The sequence below is a fragment of the Buteo buteo genome, chromosome 13 (assembly GCF_964188355.1).
Source record: "Buteo buteo chromosome 13, bButBut1.hap1.1, whole genome shotgun sequence".
Classification (NCBI taxonomy): Eukaryota; Metazoa; Chordata; class Aves; order Accipitriformes; family Accipitridae; genus Buteo; species Buteo buteo.
The window spans coordinates 32,979,979-32,997,914 of NC_134183.1; the positions used below are offsets into that span (position 1 = coordinate 32,979,979).

The 17,936-nt window shown below is 37.7% G+C and overlaps 1 protein-coding gene across 1 annotated transcript in view; it reads right to left on the reverse strand.

The window, feature by feature from the left end:
• TRPM1 (transient receptor potential cation channel subfamily M member 1) overlaps positions 1-17,936 on the reverse strand; it is a 108,407-nt gene that overhangs the window by 78,238 nt on the left and 12,233 nt on the right. The gene's annotated exons all lie outside the window — the stretch shown is intronic.

Consider the following 17,936-nt stretch of genomic DNA (forward strand, 5'->3'; position numbering starts at 1 on the left):
TAACTTTAGAACACTGTAACTTAAATTTAAAAATATTTTTAAATCCTACTGAGTGACACAGGTAGGTGAATGTCAGAAAGGTCAGAGATTGCATTAGTGGTTTTATTTATTCCAACTACTAAAGCTTTATCAACAGCAAAATGTTAATACCATAGGATTTATTATGGGGGAGGCAAGTAATGATTAAAATTAACTAGGCCATAGACTGGAGTTGGACCCTAATGACGAATGTATTGGACTAGCCATTTTTCACAAACCAGTTATTTCCCCTCCCATTATTTCCTGAATATGATACACAACTGCAACACTAATCCAGAGCTCCTGGAAGACAGCCATCCCAGCTGGCTCTCAGCATGGGTTCATATTTCCAAAGGCCCAAACAGATCAGGACCCATATACACTTAAGACTAAATCTCCACTGAGAACCCACCTCAGCTGCTCACATCACTCAGTAGTCAAGCAGATAACAAGAGGCAAGGCAAAGTGCGGAGAAGCAGAGATAAGGCATTCTGGGCCATAGGGATCTCCATTGTGGTTGTGTGCATGTGGGGGGAAACCAAAACCAAAAAATACTTTCAGATGAGATTAGTGTGGTACAAAGCCTGGCCGCCCCTGGGTCCTAAAAGGATCCTCCTCCTCCTCCCAGCCTTTTGGTTTACCAGAAGAACATCTACATGCAGCAACTAGTTAACAGCAGAGCTACCATTAAAACAGAATAGAAAGTAGCATTACTTAATGCCAAGATCCTTCTGAGAAGGTGGAGGCATTTCTCTGGTTAATTAACTATTCTGAAGACAGAAGGCTGATACAAGAATTTGGGATTCTCTAGGATGAAAGACACAGCTAAACAGCCAGACTTACTAGTGTTTGGTGAAGGCATGTCATGTCATGTCAGTGTTTCAACACTCAGAGCTAGTAACTTAGGAAAACACACTGACTTTTCACCTTTTAAGCCCTCTGTTCAAACCTAGGCCTGACAAACACAGACGAAAACATGTCTGATGCACTTCTGGGAATGAGAAGAATAAGGATTTTCTAAGGAAGACTCAACAAAATTGTGAAATGAAATTAGAACCAAATACCAAAACAGGTACAAAATTCAACAGCAAAATTAAAAGAGTCTCAACTTGGGATACTAAGTATCAGGTTAAAGAAATCTCACCCAAACATGAAAGACTCTTTTCCACAACTAATGAGCTCAAGCTGGCTTCCATGCTTTCATACAACTTGCAGCTAAGCTGTAGAACTCCTTGGTGAAGGTTACTGTGGAGACTAAAAGGCAACAACATAATTTCACATAAACCCCCTCCAGTATTACTTCTGGTCCAGACAATCCCTACCTTAAGTATCGCTTCACAGGAACAAACTCTGAAGGAGAATAACTACATCTCCCCCCAGTTCCTACAGCACTCCCTAGACTGTGCTGTTACAGCACTGAGCAACACAGATTCCTGGTCTGATCCAGCACAGCTGCTCTTGTATTGTCATGCCTTACCTCTGAATTTAATAGGATATTAAATGGAAAAAGCTTGTCAGCTCATGAGCAGTATGCCCGATTCTCACCTGGATTTTGAGTCTTCAGTTTTACAAGCAAATTCATCTCCATAATTGAAAAATATTTAGGGGACTCAAACTTCAATAAAACCTAGGTAAATTATTAAGTGGTTAAGATGTAATTTCAAAACAGCACACCCTGGTCTATGAGCACTGATCAAGCTAATCACATGCTGATTAAATCTTTTAAAAAGCTTTGGAATTTACCCTTTGCTCTGCAATTCCAAACTGATGGAGATTTTGCTTTTGTAAAAATATAATATAAAAATCACTACCAACAATGTAGAACTGGACAAAGATATTTAATACTTAATGTGAACACCAAGACAAAAACCTAATGCATTCCTCTTCACCTGTCAATCTTTATAAAACACATTAATAAACAAAAAGTTAAGGACTTACTGCTGAATTGTATTAGGAATAGTCGTGGGTACTGTGTGTCAGAAAAAAGAGAGGATGAACCCCTGAACAACTTATTTCTCCCCTTTTTTGTGAAAAAAGACTTGTAATACATGACCTGCAATAGAAAAATTGGGAAGGAGGGAAATTGAAGTCCACTAGGAACTCTGGAAATAAAAAAAGAAAAAACATTAAAATGTCTATTCTGTTAAAAAAATTACAAACTGTACATTTAGTAGAGCTTAGTAACCATTACTTGCTTTCCAGTGGTAGAGGCTTAAGCCATTCAGCTATTAATCACATGAAAGTAGATATTAAGCAATATTAATCCATACCAGCTGTTACATCTTTTACTGTGCTATTATTAGAGATTAATCTTTATAGAACAAGGCTGCCTTTTCATGTCATTTCCAAGAGGACATCATACAAGCTGATACTGTTTTACAACATGTCTTCATAAAAGTGGTTGAAGAAGGCAGGAGATAACGACTACATGGTGAAATTACATTCAACTTCACCCTTCAAATCTAAGGGTGTTTAGAAGAGACACTGTCACTGTAATCAGTTGATTAGTTAATTTTTATTATGACTGTAAAAAATTGCTTGTATAGCCTGCTATTTACATCAAAATAAAAAGGATATTCTTTTAGTGATATTGAATGTTCTCTTATGGAAAGTTCGAGGCCATGTAATTTCCTATCTTCAGTAGCAGGGAATAAATCCAGTTAAAAACATCTAAGATGATCTTATTGATGGAGCCTTAATGAGGAATATTTAGGATTGTAACAGAATTTTAACAGAACAGAATCAACACTGCAAGCATAGTATTTTCTAATGAAGTATAAAAACCCTGTTAGGTGAGCCAGGTTTTTAGAGGAGCAATTGCTTTTACTGTTGGATGCACTTCATAGATGACTGCATCTGCACACTATAGAGAAACTCCTATTGGATCACATGTTGATGGAATGCTATTAAAATCACAAAAAGTATCACACTGTTCTGAAAAAGTACAATTACTGGCAGAAAAGGCATTATCCATTAAAGATTATGGGATTACCATTAAAAATAAGCTTCTAATCAGTTTCTTGCATTTTGGATGAGACTGTACCAGCTGCACTAGGGAAATCAGTTGTCATAGTTACAGAAAATCTACATTCTCTATACCTGCAGTCTCCTCATTTTGTTAAATGCAAGATTCTTTGATTATGTTGCTGTTATTCATCAGGGTACCTTTGGTTTTCACTCATTTGGACTTTAGATTGATTTTACAGATTACATGTGTATTAGTTTTATAGCACAGCCTAAATGGTGAAGAAGCAGCTCTTTAGTCTGGGGTTGTATGATTCACTGTTCTCCCACTCTTCCTTGCAATTTGCACAGTATCTCCTCAGCAGCCACTACGCTTTCACTGTTCCAAAATTTGCAGAAGTCTTTCAGTGGCTCCCTTTTCTCAGTCTGTCCATATTCTGTCTGGGCAACCCGATCTGCTTCAGCTGGTCAGCTGCTCCCTCCACAGCACTGCCTGAACCTGCCTCTATCTTTTGACAATCTGGCATGTACAACTGCTTTTCACAGTCTCTGCTACCTGTCTTTAATCCTCTCTACCCTCATCTTCATCTGCTGATGAACCAGCTGTTATTTATATAACATTGGTTTTGATGCCTTTTCCTCTCCTCTCAAATCACTACCTTAAAATTCTGCTATTTCACTCTCCTCTTCATGCTGCTTCCCAGGACAAACTGGCTTCCCCATTCCACCCCACTAAAGCCTCCCTACAGGACTCCTCCCGTCTCCAAACTGGATAGGTAGCCAACCCTACAATGACACTTCCACTGCTTAATGTCAATAACTTGCCTGCTAAAAACTGGCAAATGTACAGGGCAGACAGAGGTACTCACAACACAAAAGATAATGTACATATTAGGAGGTAAAACTGGGGTCCAAATGTAAGCCTTTAAGCAGTTTATCTCATTGCTTACTTTTTATTTATATTAACAGGGTTTGGGCTTTTTTTTCTTGTTTCTCTCCTCCCCCCTGCCTCCAGCTAGCTCTGAAATCATAAAGGATAAAATATGACAACAATCAACCACTTTTACAGTTAATTAGGAGTCAGCCAGTTTTATAACAGATATGAATCTATGCAAAATCCTTCCATTCAGCTTTTATATACCTCTGCCACCCAGCTATGAAAGGCGGTTGCAGTGAATCCTTGAGCTATATACATCGTGAAGGTACTTTAACGATCCTCAATTACAGTTTCTTTATTTTATGTATTAGTGAATTACTTGGAAAAACATCAGCTCATCTCTTCTTAGGTAATTCAAATCTATTTAGAATTTTGGAGACTAGTTGCGCAATTTTCCTGAAAACTTGGAAAAGCTATAAAATAGGAGTAAAATGTGCCCTTGCACCTTCTCAACATGTGGAAGTTTGCTGTTTTGCAAGCTGCAGTCTAGTAATGAATGGCTTTCTTCTCCTTGCTCTTTGCTGATGTTTGTCAATTTTACGTTTCACTGCTTGTCTGCCTCTGATAGATTTTGACTCTCCATTGCCAGTCCTTTGGATAGCCAAGGTTTGGCGTATCTTCCATTTTTCAAAGTGAGTCTCTTTATTGCAGGCATCTACGCCAAGAGAAAATTGGTGTCTGGCAACCCTGAGGAGGGTTTGCATGAGCAAGTACTACATCACAGATTAGTTAACTGGAGGCTTGAAGGGGGCATATATGATCGGGGGAACATTAAATCAGTTTTCTGAAAAAAAGAAAAGTTCATTTTAACCAGATCCAGCTTTTCTAACTTTTCTGTTAGTGTAGATCGCAGAAGTTGCACTAGAGATTGGGGCACACATACAACAGAAAATTATTTCTGTGAAGTGGACAAGACATGTGACAGAAAGGGAAACAGAGGGAAAGTGAGTTATCCAAATTCACAAAGTAGGGTGGATGGCACAGCTAGTAACAAAACTGTGCAGTTAAACTGCTGATCCAGTCCACGACATTGCCTAAAAAATGGCTCTTTTTCAATGCTTTCTGACTCTTCCTTTACTCTGCCACCTATGTTTTTCACCTCATTTTTAAGGACTGACTAAATTAAAAGAACCTTCATCACTTGTGGTAGATTACACAAATGCAGAGTCTGAAATTAAAAAGCACCAGAAAGGCTCTATTCATTAAGGCAATGGTTGATTCTTCAAACTTAGGAGTGGAGAACAGTAAGTACCCCAATCTATATCCTTCCCTGCAAGATCAACTATCACTATGCGGGACATGAACTAGTATCGCTTTCCAGCAAAACTGTTTTTCCTTTGTTTATCCACACTTGTGTTTTCTAGGAAAAACAGAGGGGCAACCATTTGGAGCATGGCACCATTTACAGTCATATTCTGTATGTTTCCTGGTACTGTAAAATCCTCATCAGCCTCAGAAGCACTCTTACACAACTATTTGTTGCTCTCTGTTTGAAAGTCAGAGCGAGCTTTGCAGTACCCATGAGCATTTGCTTCAGTTTTTAACAGGTAGCCACCCTTGACAGATGCCTTCTGTAAAACTCCATTCAAAGGGAAAATTGCTCAAGGCTTCCTGATTTTGCCCTACTCTGAACTGCGTAAGGCTTGTTGTCAGACCTTCAGTGGAGAGATGCTAGTAAGCAAGAACTGGCAGGAGGTGCTGCATGAACCAAGCATCTATGGCAGGTTTCTTTGAATGAGACTGGGAGTAATTTGTGTTGGGAAACAGGCAGTGAAGCACAGTTACCAAAGACACAGATGCATGTGAATCCTACAGTTGCCAAGAGTGAATATGAACAGCTGGACAGAATAGCATCAAATTGCTGAGAAGCAAAAAACATTATTCCGTAATTTACAAGGTGATTCTCACATTCAGTACATGACGTGTTCTGGGGAAGGATTTTGTTCTCTGTACCTCATCTGCTGCAGTGCCACTCGTGGTTTCATCATTATCACAGGCCCAAGTCAAGCATTAGGGAACATTTCAAATATATCAACCCTTAAAACTGAAGGCTCTGCTCACATGCAATATGAAAAAAGGACAGTTCTCCTGCTGTTCCCATTGTCAGCTTCACCTTTTTCTAACACTACAGAATCTTGGTGCTAAAACCATGCTTTCACTGATATGGCTAGCACGAGAGAGTCCAGAAATGCTTCCTATTACCCCTGCAATTACAAGCTGAGAACCTGCACTGGCTCAGCAACTTTATCTAAACAAACGCCCTCTCTCCTTCTGGCCCTAGACTCCTGTAATAGCTTAAGATGCTGCATTTCAGAGTAGCACCTCTATATACATAATTTGTATGCTGTTCAAATTTATAAAGGGGATGAAAGGTGTTAGATATGTACATGACTGTGATGTGCTGGTCACCAGGCCAAGCCTACCATGATACTTGCAACTCATAATACATGGACTTATCCTGCTGGACAGTCTGTATTTGCTGTAAATTGTGGGGTTTAGGCAGTATTTGTCCAGACATACAGATGTTCTATGAGATACATGCATGTTCCTTATAAGTAACAGCTATCATCAGTTTTAAAAATTTGCCAAACATTCAGGCTCAAACACACTAAGAATTTCAAAAAGCTCCCGCAAAACTCATGACACTCATTGCTGGAAGCCATCATGACATAACAGCTGTATATAGGCAGCGGTTTGCTTAGAGGTATGTGAGGCTTTAACAACTCTACAGTGCAAGAAGTCTTGTCTCTGATTCTATGCTTACACCTTATCCTGAACAGTAAGCTTCCATGCCTTTGTGGTAACCTTTACTTCATGCTACAGATCACATGTCACTCACCGTACACACACACCATCTGCTCCTGTTGGATGTCTGCAGTGTATTGACTTGTAGAGAAGGGGCTTAGTGCAATGCTGCATGCCTAGCTATGCTGGGTGACCAATACCTGTGGAATATGGACTCAATTCCTTATGAACAATTCCTGTCAACAAAGAGATTCCTAAAAGCCATACCTTACAATGTCTGTCTTGAGAAGAAACTTGCAGGATGTCATGAAAAACATCATGGACATGCCAAGGAGAACCATTTTGTTCTACATTTCAAATTGGATAAATCCTCTACTATACTGACATTCTTTCTTTGGATGGTGTGTCACAGCAAAACAAAAGCCTTACAATTCATTTGGTCAATTGTGCATCCTGCTTAGGGGGTTAGAGGATTTATTTCCAATTCCTATTCAGATCAGCTGGTACTAACACATACTCTGTTACGGACTGTTCTTCTCAATGCTCTTATCCAGTTTATTGAAGGACGTTAAGATACCAAATCAACACTAAACTGATTCGGTGTTGATTCAGCAAGGCAGTTCAGTAAAAGAGCCAGTAGAATGCTCTTTGTAAAATAGCATACATAAGTAGAAAAGATTTGTCAAAACTGGACAAATTTAAATACCCAACTATAATGTTTTTCAGTATCTTTTAAGAAGGCAGCTACAGCACTGATTCTGCTGTGATAGTCATAGATTATTCTAATTTGACATTCCCTTCTTTCATTAAACACAAGAGTACAGGCTGTGCTGCTATCTCTAAGTTTGGGAGTCTGTACCAGAGATCACATGCTGCTAAGTACAGTTTTTGTTTGTTTGAAAAGGGGCAACTGATAACCTGTTGGCCTATTCTCCAGAAACAAGTCTGCCTCTATTTTTCTTTAGGGCCATGAAAGTCTGCCTGTAATAACAGTTTGATTACTGCCTCAATATTTTTTGAGCATTAAGGAAGATTAAGAACCTGCTCTGCTGTACTTTTAGAAATAAATTATTACACCTGACTCACTTTCTCACTTCCATCACTCAACTTACTCCCCAAACTGGAAAAAACACATCAGCGTTCTCTCTTGAGCCACTGAGACAATGGCCAAAAATGTTTGCACAAAAAAATATTTCTTAATCACAACAGAAATTTTGGAGAAAAAAAAAAAGATATTTGTAACTCTCAAAATGAATGTGTATGAAAATTATTTCACTGTTACTAAGCAATCTATCTAATCACAACTGTAATATTAACTAGTTGCAGATAACTTCCAAATAAACCTATGTGCTAACCTTTTATAAACTATCAAAAGGTATGGTAATTTGAAGGAAATCACAGCTTCTGGACAAATAGTTGAGGAGCAGAAAGTAAATTCGTCCCTTTAATCTTTTTTTCCCTGTTCGAAATTTAGTATTACCATAAGCAAGCGTACAAAGCATGCAATTCAAGATTAACAACTGCAACTAACTTCAAGGGATTTTATACTAATTTTCAAGCTTCATTAACAAATCGTAAGACAGATCAAAACAGTGACTTAAAGGTGAAACTAAATCATTTTTCTGTCTAAAAGATAAATTCTCTCTGATCTAAGAGAATGTATTCATCCTTTTCCATCTTTTCTCTGATTTGTCTGGTCATTTACAAAACACAGGACAAGTTATTTGTCTTACTCTCAAGGTCTAATAATTTTTCCACCTTTGTAATCCAAGAAAGCTTTTCTAATGAATCATTGGGTAATAATGTACTACCTTAAAAAAAATTATTACAAAGATCCATTGTACTTTCTACAGTAGTGCTGTTAAGATTTTTGAAGTTGTCTAACTTATTTAGGTAAAAGATTCTTTAAAATAATTTTTAATATTCTAAAAACAAAATTTTTTTTAGATATTACTGTTATTTCTCACAGCACATTTGATAGCCAGGAAGGAGACAGTGATGTGAGCAATAAAGCAATTAAAAATATATTAATGTCTCTATAAAAGCTTAAATCTGAGCATCTGGAAGGCTTGTACTGCGTATATCCTTATACAGATAATCACAGAGAATTTACAATCATGGAAGAATTATAGGCAAACAAATAACTTGTAGAGAAAAGCTGTTTCAAGAAAATGTTTTTCTCTTCAGAGGAACAGAAAATGAGTCATAGTAGGTACATCTTAAAGACATTTAGATCAAGTCAATGGAGAAAGTAAGCAGAGATTAAAGCATTGTTTAGTACTACAAAAGTAATTTGAAGTAATTCCCATTAGTGGGAATGAAAGACCAGTGATGTACATCCAGATAAGCTGCTTCCTTTTTTAATAAACTGAGATGTTGACAAGAAACAAAACCAAAACAGAGATGTAAGTGTGCACGCACACAAGTATACTCCTTTTCTTAAACACTACTGGTTTCACATTTCATTTACAGCATTCTTTGTTGAGGTAGAGAATAACACCTTTAACTGCAGAGTAGGTAGCAACAGGTTTTTGTAAAACTGCTCAGGAAGTAAAATGTCATCTTCCTCTAGAGCACTGCTGTGAAAATCAGCGGAATACATGGGAAAGCTAAGCAGAGAAGAGAGCTGAGTAGAGCTACTTGGCCATTTTAGTTACTCTTGCTATTCAGCACTACTGCAGTAAAAATGGGGAGTCAAAATAATGGACCAGAACCACACGCTGTTACAGATTCCTCAGAAAAAGGTCTATGAGAGTGGTAAAAGGGAAACTTTATTAGAGTGGCGGGTGAAAATTTCATTATAAATCTCTATGCTTAGCTATATCACATGGCTTTAACCATTTCCTGCCTAGGTTTTCCAGATGTATCCCAAAGCACTACAGCCCTACAAAAACCACACATTCAAGACTAGTTTCAATCCCTGTTTTCAGCTGTATCATTAGCAAAAGTTTACATTTAATACAAAATATTCTCAAGCACAACAGTGCCCAATTTCCTGCCACAAGATGACCTGATGCCCAGAGACGATCACTTCCACTTGCCTGTATGCTGACGGTGTGCTATTAACCTCAAAGAGCCAATCAACATAATTTCTTAGCAGAAGTAACACTCCCAGCCTACTACATAAGCTTAAAAATCTATTTTTCAATCAACTCTAGATTCTTCTCATGAAAGGTAAAGTTTTTATTCCCAAAATGAACATTAAAGCAAATAAACACCAAAAGAATTAGGAAGACTAAAGGAAGCAAGCCATGAAAGGAGTTTACAGCTTTTAAAAGACAATATTTTTTTATAATCAGAAGTCAAACCTTGTTAAGAAAAACAAAATCTGTAATGTGTTCCTTCTACCTTCACTTGAATAGTCTTTCCTATGGGATTAGTGGGACAAGATTAAACAATTTTCATCTGGGTATTTTACTCTGACTTTATTCCATTCAGGAAGTAAAATTCTGTATGCTTTGCAAAATCAAGATAGGCTTGGGGACATTGGAAAAAAAAAAAAAAAAGAAAAAAAAGCTGACTGCACCTGGGGCACTATGCCTGCATTATAGATTTACTAGCCTGATTTGTCACGTTTAAGTGAGCCTAGATATATAAAACAACATTTTAAAGGGGAAGTCCTTCTCTTTAATTTCCTTTATCATCGTTTCCCTGTGTTATTCAATAAATAAAGTTAATGCTACCAGCCTAAGAAACTACTGCTTATCTTTGAAAAGTCATTTGATTGACAAAGCAAGGAATATACAGTTGTTCATGACATGGAAGTGGAGGACAGCCTGGTTTTTCACAGCATTTAGACACAGCCATGAGGCACTTAAGAAGCAACTGTTCAAGTAATGGGAAAAGTTACTCAAAGTGACACTGTTGCTAAGTATTAACTGACATTTCAATGTGCCACTTTGCTTTCTATCTATCAGAGAAGAAAAAACTGAGCCCACTGCAAACGCTTTAGAGCTTTCTGCTTTTCTTCTAAGAGTTTAGGCTTGGCCCTGGTGACAAGGACATTACAGCTGAAGTATTCTTTTTTTTTTTCTTTCCCACCTAGCAGTCAATGTCTGTAATAAGGCCTGTAATATGGGCATTACATGCAACTCGACAATCTTTTTAGCAGAGGAAAGGGCCAGGCTCCCCAGTTAGTACATCAAAAACATTGCTGTAAATGACTTTATCCCTAGATAGTGCTTGCAATTCACCTGGTGATGGCCCATCACCATCAATCTCTGCTGAAGAAGGTCCCCAAACGTAGACATATTCTTTCTTGCATTCACAGATGACCATGACCAATATTTCACATCATATAGAACTATCTTTTTTAAGAAGGAAACATTTTAATACACACTTAGTTGCCTGTGTGTCAATGACTAATTTCCTCCAAGAAGCTGCCAGACATTTTTCTCTCAGTTATGTTCCTTCAGACTTCCTTTCACTCCTTTAATTAGAATCTCACTCTAACATTGTGTCGATCAGCAGAAACTAGAGGTAAGAGGGTTGGAAGGGTTGGAAGAGAAGACAGAAACTATTTCTCATCATTTGAATGGAGTCAGTTTGAAAAAGGTCAGCTAAGCTGGAATCTAAGTAATCCTGAGCTGAAGTTAGTCTATATTTGTTCCAAATGAATCTATCAATCCATGGACAAAAGATGTATTTAAATTCCCTTCACAGCTGAAAACTGAATTAAGAAACAAATTCTTAATATTCATCCACAACATGCAAGCTTATGACAACAAAGTGAGTTTATAAATTATAAAGCAATCACCTTATGTCTTCTTTCTCCCTCCTTGTCTTTTTCATTCATCTACTGCACAGCACACGATCTAACCACAAACTATATTTGTTGTAGAATCTGTCTGCTCTAGATGTTCAGTGAATCACATCAAAATCCTTTATACATCCTATCAGTCTTCTAATTGATTGCATCGAAATTTGGCATGAACACTAAGTATCAATAGTTAGCAAAATATGATTTTGACTATGGATAAGAATAATTACAGACTAGCCATGTTTGGTGATATTTAATCCAAAGATCCTTAAGACAGTGCACTTGCGAAAGACCTCCCATAAGAGGAATAAGATTCATTGCCAGAACCATTGCAATGAACATGACTGATACCTCTGAGACTTAAAAGAGCACAGAGGAAAAGAGAGGATTGTTCTCGTTTATAACGGTACCAGCTATTAAAAAAACCCCAACAAACCAAAAAAAAAAACCAAAAGGGGCAAACAGTATCTCCAGCTGTTTCCCTCAGATTGTACTATTTGGGTAATTGCAGACTTACCTTTTGTGATCCAGATGCTGAGCCCTTAAATGAAGTGCGTTTGAAGGAGCCACTCATCCTCCGTAAGGAACCTGTGAACTTTCCTCCTCTTCCTTTCTTAATCCCCTGGCCCTTACCCTCCATGAGGGTCCTAGTAACCCAGCACCAAAGAAAACTCTGATTTTAGTCATGTAGTCTGAGCAGATTTTTTCCTGAAGCCAACAATCATTAAGTTACAGCTTAAATAGACAGATGCATAAAACAAAATCAAAGCCAAATAATGAGACTCCTGTTCTGATATGCACCCTGTCACAAGTGTTACCAGTCAGCTAGACAAGTAGAAAAACAAGGCAATACATGGATACAAACTGCTGTCCCCCTCCCTCTTCTCTACTGACTCTATAATCAGGCTTAATGCACACAGCTTCTGCAAGCTATGGTTTTTAATGGACAGAGATTTAATAAATGGTGATTGAAGGTAAATCTACTTTAGAAGCAGCAGCCCGAAAGGTTTTTATTTGTGCAAAGCATAGGGCGGTCAGATGGAAATTATTTTGGTATCAGTAGAAAGGCACATGAAAAGAGCAGATGGTCCTCAGCAGACTATGGGTCAGAGGCCTGGTAGAATTCTAAAGGATAACTGCTGATGGCAAGTGTGCCTACAGCAGGTCTCAGGACAAGAGAGGCAAGGTTTTAAAAGCAAGCAACCCGTAAGATCACAAGTTAGATTCCAATTAATTAGGGAATATGGGTTGTGGCAAATAAGGTGTGGTATAATTAGTATCTGAATAAATCTATTTTGTACTATTCTGCCTAAATATGCAGAGTGAAAGCAAGAGCTGGCAGTTAGGAGAGGATAAACAAGAAATGAGGAAGAGACAAGATGCTTTAAAAGAACAACAAATTATTATTGACTAGGAAATACCTAGTTGGCTCCAGAAGACTTGTCTTCTCAGACATGAGCCAAGGATGTGTTGGAGAGCCTGGTTTAGAAAAGAAGATGGATGAGAGCACAGAGAAACTAGAATTATATTTCAGAAATATACATAGGGACTGCTGGTTTGTAACTGTGAGGTAAGTCAGAAACACCACTCATTTACAGGATTTAGTTATACAGTCATACTTTTTATTTATTTACTTCTTTTTAGGTTCACCCCTTTGTCCTTCAGTAAAGATGGAGTGGGTGCCTGCTTGCAGCTGGTTAGAGGAGGCACAGAAAATTGTGTTGAAAACCTAAAACAAAACAAAAGTGGAAGAGGCTGATAGATGGAGATGCACCAATTTTGTTCTGGTCAGCACAGCCATAATCAAGAAAGCGTAATTTCCCAGGCTGGCATGGATAAGTTGCTGACAATTTCGGACATACTTAAAGTTGTGTTGGGAAGTGGGAGAGTAAAATCCCATGTTCTGCAGGAGAATCACTTCTATCTTATTAGTGCTAACATTTCCTGGGATCAGGTTAACGGAATGTAGAGAGGAGGGCATGGACACTAAAGGGTCATAAAAGAGGTCTTCCATTCTAACCATTCATTAAACCTAGGCAAAACCAAGGAAGGTAAAAGTAGCATTTTTGACAAGACTTTTGACAGCAGCTGTTATATGATGTTGTTTTAAGACATGGCTTGGCATAAGTGAACAAGGCCGAGGTAGAAGCTGGCAAATGGAATATAAAAATCTGGCAGGGACAATAAGGTGATAGAGCATGGATAGAATAATCTTAAAGGGAGTTGTGATCAGGCAAGCTACTTTACAAAATAGTGCCTCATAAATTCCATGTACATCTGCTCTCCTAAAGGGTCTCTCCATTATATCTGGTCAGTTAGCAGCAAAACATTGCAATTACTGGATGGTCTTCTGTACTTTATCATTGAGTTAGTTGCAGAAGATAAAATATCTGGGTCAAAAATTACCCTGTTGTGAGTTTAAACTGTTGTGATCTTTGAAACAAAACAAATTACTTCTATTTACACCAGAACTTGATTTGCCCAATCCTGTCTTTTTCATCTGTAAAAGCCATTGCTACATTCTGGGACATATTCTCAAATGGTGGCAGCTATTACAGCAGTCACTTCTATCAACACTGACAGATTTAATGAGCTGAGAATATGTCCTCCTGATCTAGCATCTTGTTTGATAATTACAAACAAAGTTGAAAGACATTCAGATAACAGTGTATGCTGAACATTTTTGGTTTATATTGTAGTTTAAACAAATCCAACATGAATGCTGTCAAAAAACAAAAAAAATACTTCAAGGCTCCTTTGCACAGTTCCTCTTCCTCAGCCACAACATGCTGAACGCAATGAATGAAACAGAGGTGCATCCTAGTAACTATTTGTAACGTCACCTCACAAATAGGCATCATGTTATGACAGCTCAATTTCCTGAAGTGATGTTGGGCTGCATTAGTCAGAAGGGACGACTAATGGTATTTTGGTCAAGGACAAAAATGGGGACATGGTTTTCTGGAAGCGAAAATTCAGAATATGAATCTGTTCTCTAAGACACAATGTAGAATGTGAATAAGGAATTCATTAACTTGGTCCTTATGGATCTGTGATTCTGAGACTTTTGTCTGAGCTCCCATAACTGGTTTTGGTATATTTTAAGGACCACACTGGATTTTCACAAGTCATCAGTACACAACAGATGTTTACGTCCAAGAGCCAGATGAAAGCTTTCCAGTGCAACAGAAGCTGCTGAATACTAACCCCAGTTGAAAAATCAGGCAACTAAGTTCTGCTGATGTTCTTGTCCCCGCTGTGTTTATATAACACTTCATGGGCTGTTTCCACTATGCCAGGGGAACAGAAACATACACCATGCTGGCACTCTCAACAGCTCTGTGATTTAGAAGCACAAGTTTAACAGACTTTCCAAAAGAGCTTTTGGTTTTAGGAGTGCAGTCTCACATTAGGAAACCTTTTAAACAAACATTGTTAATGAAGGTTCCTGTCTCACTTTGGAGTTTACTACTTCATCAGTTGAGCTGATTTAATGGTTTGTGTGGTCTAAATCAGATCTGTGTAAGGATATGGTTTAAATCAGCACTGGGGGAATAAAGCGTGGTAATCACTTGCAACAGGATGTGGTTGACAACGAATGAGTATCCGGCGCAGTATGAAAGACCCTTAGACTGGTTCTGAAACTGAACAATTCATGACATGCAATGGACCCATCTGTCCATCACCCTCCATGTTTTGCAATAAGATCAAATTGGTCAAAGTTAGATGATGAAAAACCCAAGACCATACATTCTTGTAAAAGAATAAGTGGAGGGCAGGCACACTCCATTTGCAAGATCACCTTCAAGGTGATCCTTGACAGCCTGCTCCCTGGGAAGAGCAGGATGCATCCATTTCAAAGTACACAAAAGTAACATACTATGTAAAATGTAAGTACCTGTATCTCCTATAGATACCGCACCATGGAAATTTAACATCTGCAGTCATGGAAAGATCCATGGCTCAAAGGCCCTAACACAATGTGTTTTTAAAAAAGTGAATAGTTTGGTTAAAGATAGCTGTAATTCTTTCAGCCTATAGAAATCTAAAATGGACTAAAGTGCTCTCACTGTTCGTGGTCAGAGCTATTCTATGACATCACATCAGACATGTCTGATGTCAGTTTGAAAAAAAAAAACTTATAGATTTAAAGCTTTGACCTATAGTCCACCATGTCAGCTGAAATGTTTCCACTCACTAAATATGGAAAGCAGTAGTGCATAATCCAATGAACTTTATTTACACAGACAGACTGGGGTAAGATAGGCTTATACCTGTATAAAGACTTAAATATAAAAGGCATGTATAATTAGGCCTTCCTTCACTTTGCATTTAATATGAGTATTAAACTAAATGTGAGTTTCTTTCACAGACAATGGATTATAAAACAAAAACTAAAAACACTTCTTCATTTTTTTAATGGGATATCTTAAAAGAATATTTTCTATAAAAAAAAAATGTTGGTGTCCTTTGACTTTTCTGATACAGTAAGAAAATTTGAAGTCATGTGTTTAACTAAAAAAAAAAACCACCCTACATTCCATTAAGGGTATTCATTAATTATGCTAAGAACAAGAGCTGCTGGTATTGTGCTTGGTGTTGCATAAATGCTTTTCCAAAAAGGCATTTTCCAAGACAGTAATGATTAGTTATGTTGTGCTTGCTACCAAAACATCTAGACAAGTGTCCCCACAAGCAAATCCATCTTCCACTTCAGCAGGAATTTTCCTGCATGAGGACATGAGCATACACCAGGATTGTCTGAAATCACTATAGTGCTGCAAACTATTAACATTTTGAAGTCTTTCAACTCTTCAGAAACCCACCTGCTACTCTGTTACTGGCAGGATAAACCTGCTACTCTCCCAAACCGAAAACAACTGGAAATGTCAAAATTACTCTTCAAGACAATTTAATCCTGTTAATGCATTTATGTACTCTCCACAAGTTGGCTAGCTTCAGAGAGCCAGTTCAGTAGTTTAACGTATTTTTAACTTTCAAAACCCCGGCCTCTTTCAACCTGTTTTTCTCTCATTGTAGTACATATAAAAAGCTGCAGGAAATCAGACTAACATCTCATAGCTGTGCACAATAACCTCCAAAGCAGACGACTGAGAGCCTATCTGAAATGAGCTGGAGCAGAATGAAACTGGATAACATTTTATAGACAAGGTAAAGGAAAAGAGCAACAAGTTTCCTGACTACTGATTAAGTGCTTTGCTTTCCAAATCCAACAATTTTGCAGCTGTAGATTCACTTTTGAAAGAACATGAAACCAAAACTGTAAGTACAAATGCTCCTCATTCTGGAGAGTTGCATACTTCAAACTGTAAAAACAAAAACGTTTAACATTTGAAGAACTACTACTGTTTGATTATAGTAGCTTCTCAGTGGTCTAGTAACAGCGTTGCACTTGCCTTTTCTCATTTCCTCACACTGAACATTTTCTGGCCTTCTCCAGCCCCCCACATCTACACATTCAGATGCACTGGTCATGAATCATGCAGATCACAGAAGCAGTACATTACTTTTATGTCATGAACAGAAAGCTATGAAACAACTGCTAGGTCTCATTATTAGCCAAAAGAAACAGAACAGTCCACTACAACACCATAGTCCATTACAAATTCTATTGCTTTTAGAAAAAAAAAGCCACTTTCTTCCCATAAAATTTTTATAGTTTTCTCCCCTCTCTTTACCAAGAACTAAAGAATAAGGTTTCAAATTTTTCCTTCTTGTTCTTTTGAGTGCTTCTCCATTTGTGCTACAACTACTTTCAAATTTGTAACACTTAAAATCAAAGATAGGAAGGGATGGAGGAAGAAAGGAAGGGACAATCTAATGACAATAAATACAGCATTTATCAACATAAATGCAGAACAGGCAGTGATAACGCTCTATAGTGGGGTACAATAACTTAGTACCAAACTAGAGAGAAAGGTATTGAGGTCCAGAAGATCAGACAGACACTGGGGGATCAAAAACTACACAAACATCACAAGCTCTACTGCAACTAGGACCATTTAGCTTCCAAGTCACTACTTCTTTCTTTTCTTTTTAAACAAATACTATCTTTGAATAGTTGATGACATTAGGTGCAGATTAAAGACCTGTTTTTACACATTATATTCAGGGCTATAATTTCTGGCCTTACTATTAACATGAATATGACTTAGATGATGGGTAAGTTTACAGAGTTATGAGGAGTAACAGAAATCAAACCAGTCGAACAAAAAATTCCAAAGCTCTATGTCCCTAGAGACAAGGGAGAAAACCACAAAAGTTCTACATTTTCAAGTTCTGAAGAACCCTGAACACTTCATGAAATCATGATGGTTTTCATTAGCAGTATGACAATTTTCCACACAAAGTGTATTTTTCATTTGCAAAAAAAAACCCCTTTGTAATTTTGCAATACAGAGCTTGACATCTTTCTTAGGTCTGAAGAGCTGCAACTCAAATAATGAAGAGCATTTAGAGAATTTTACACCATTTTTACGGAACTCTATTTAA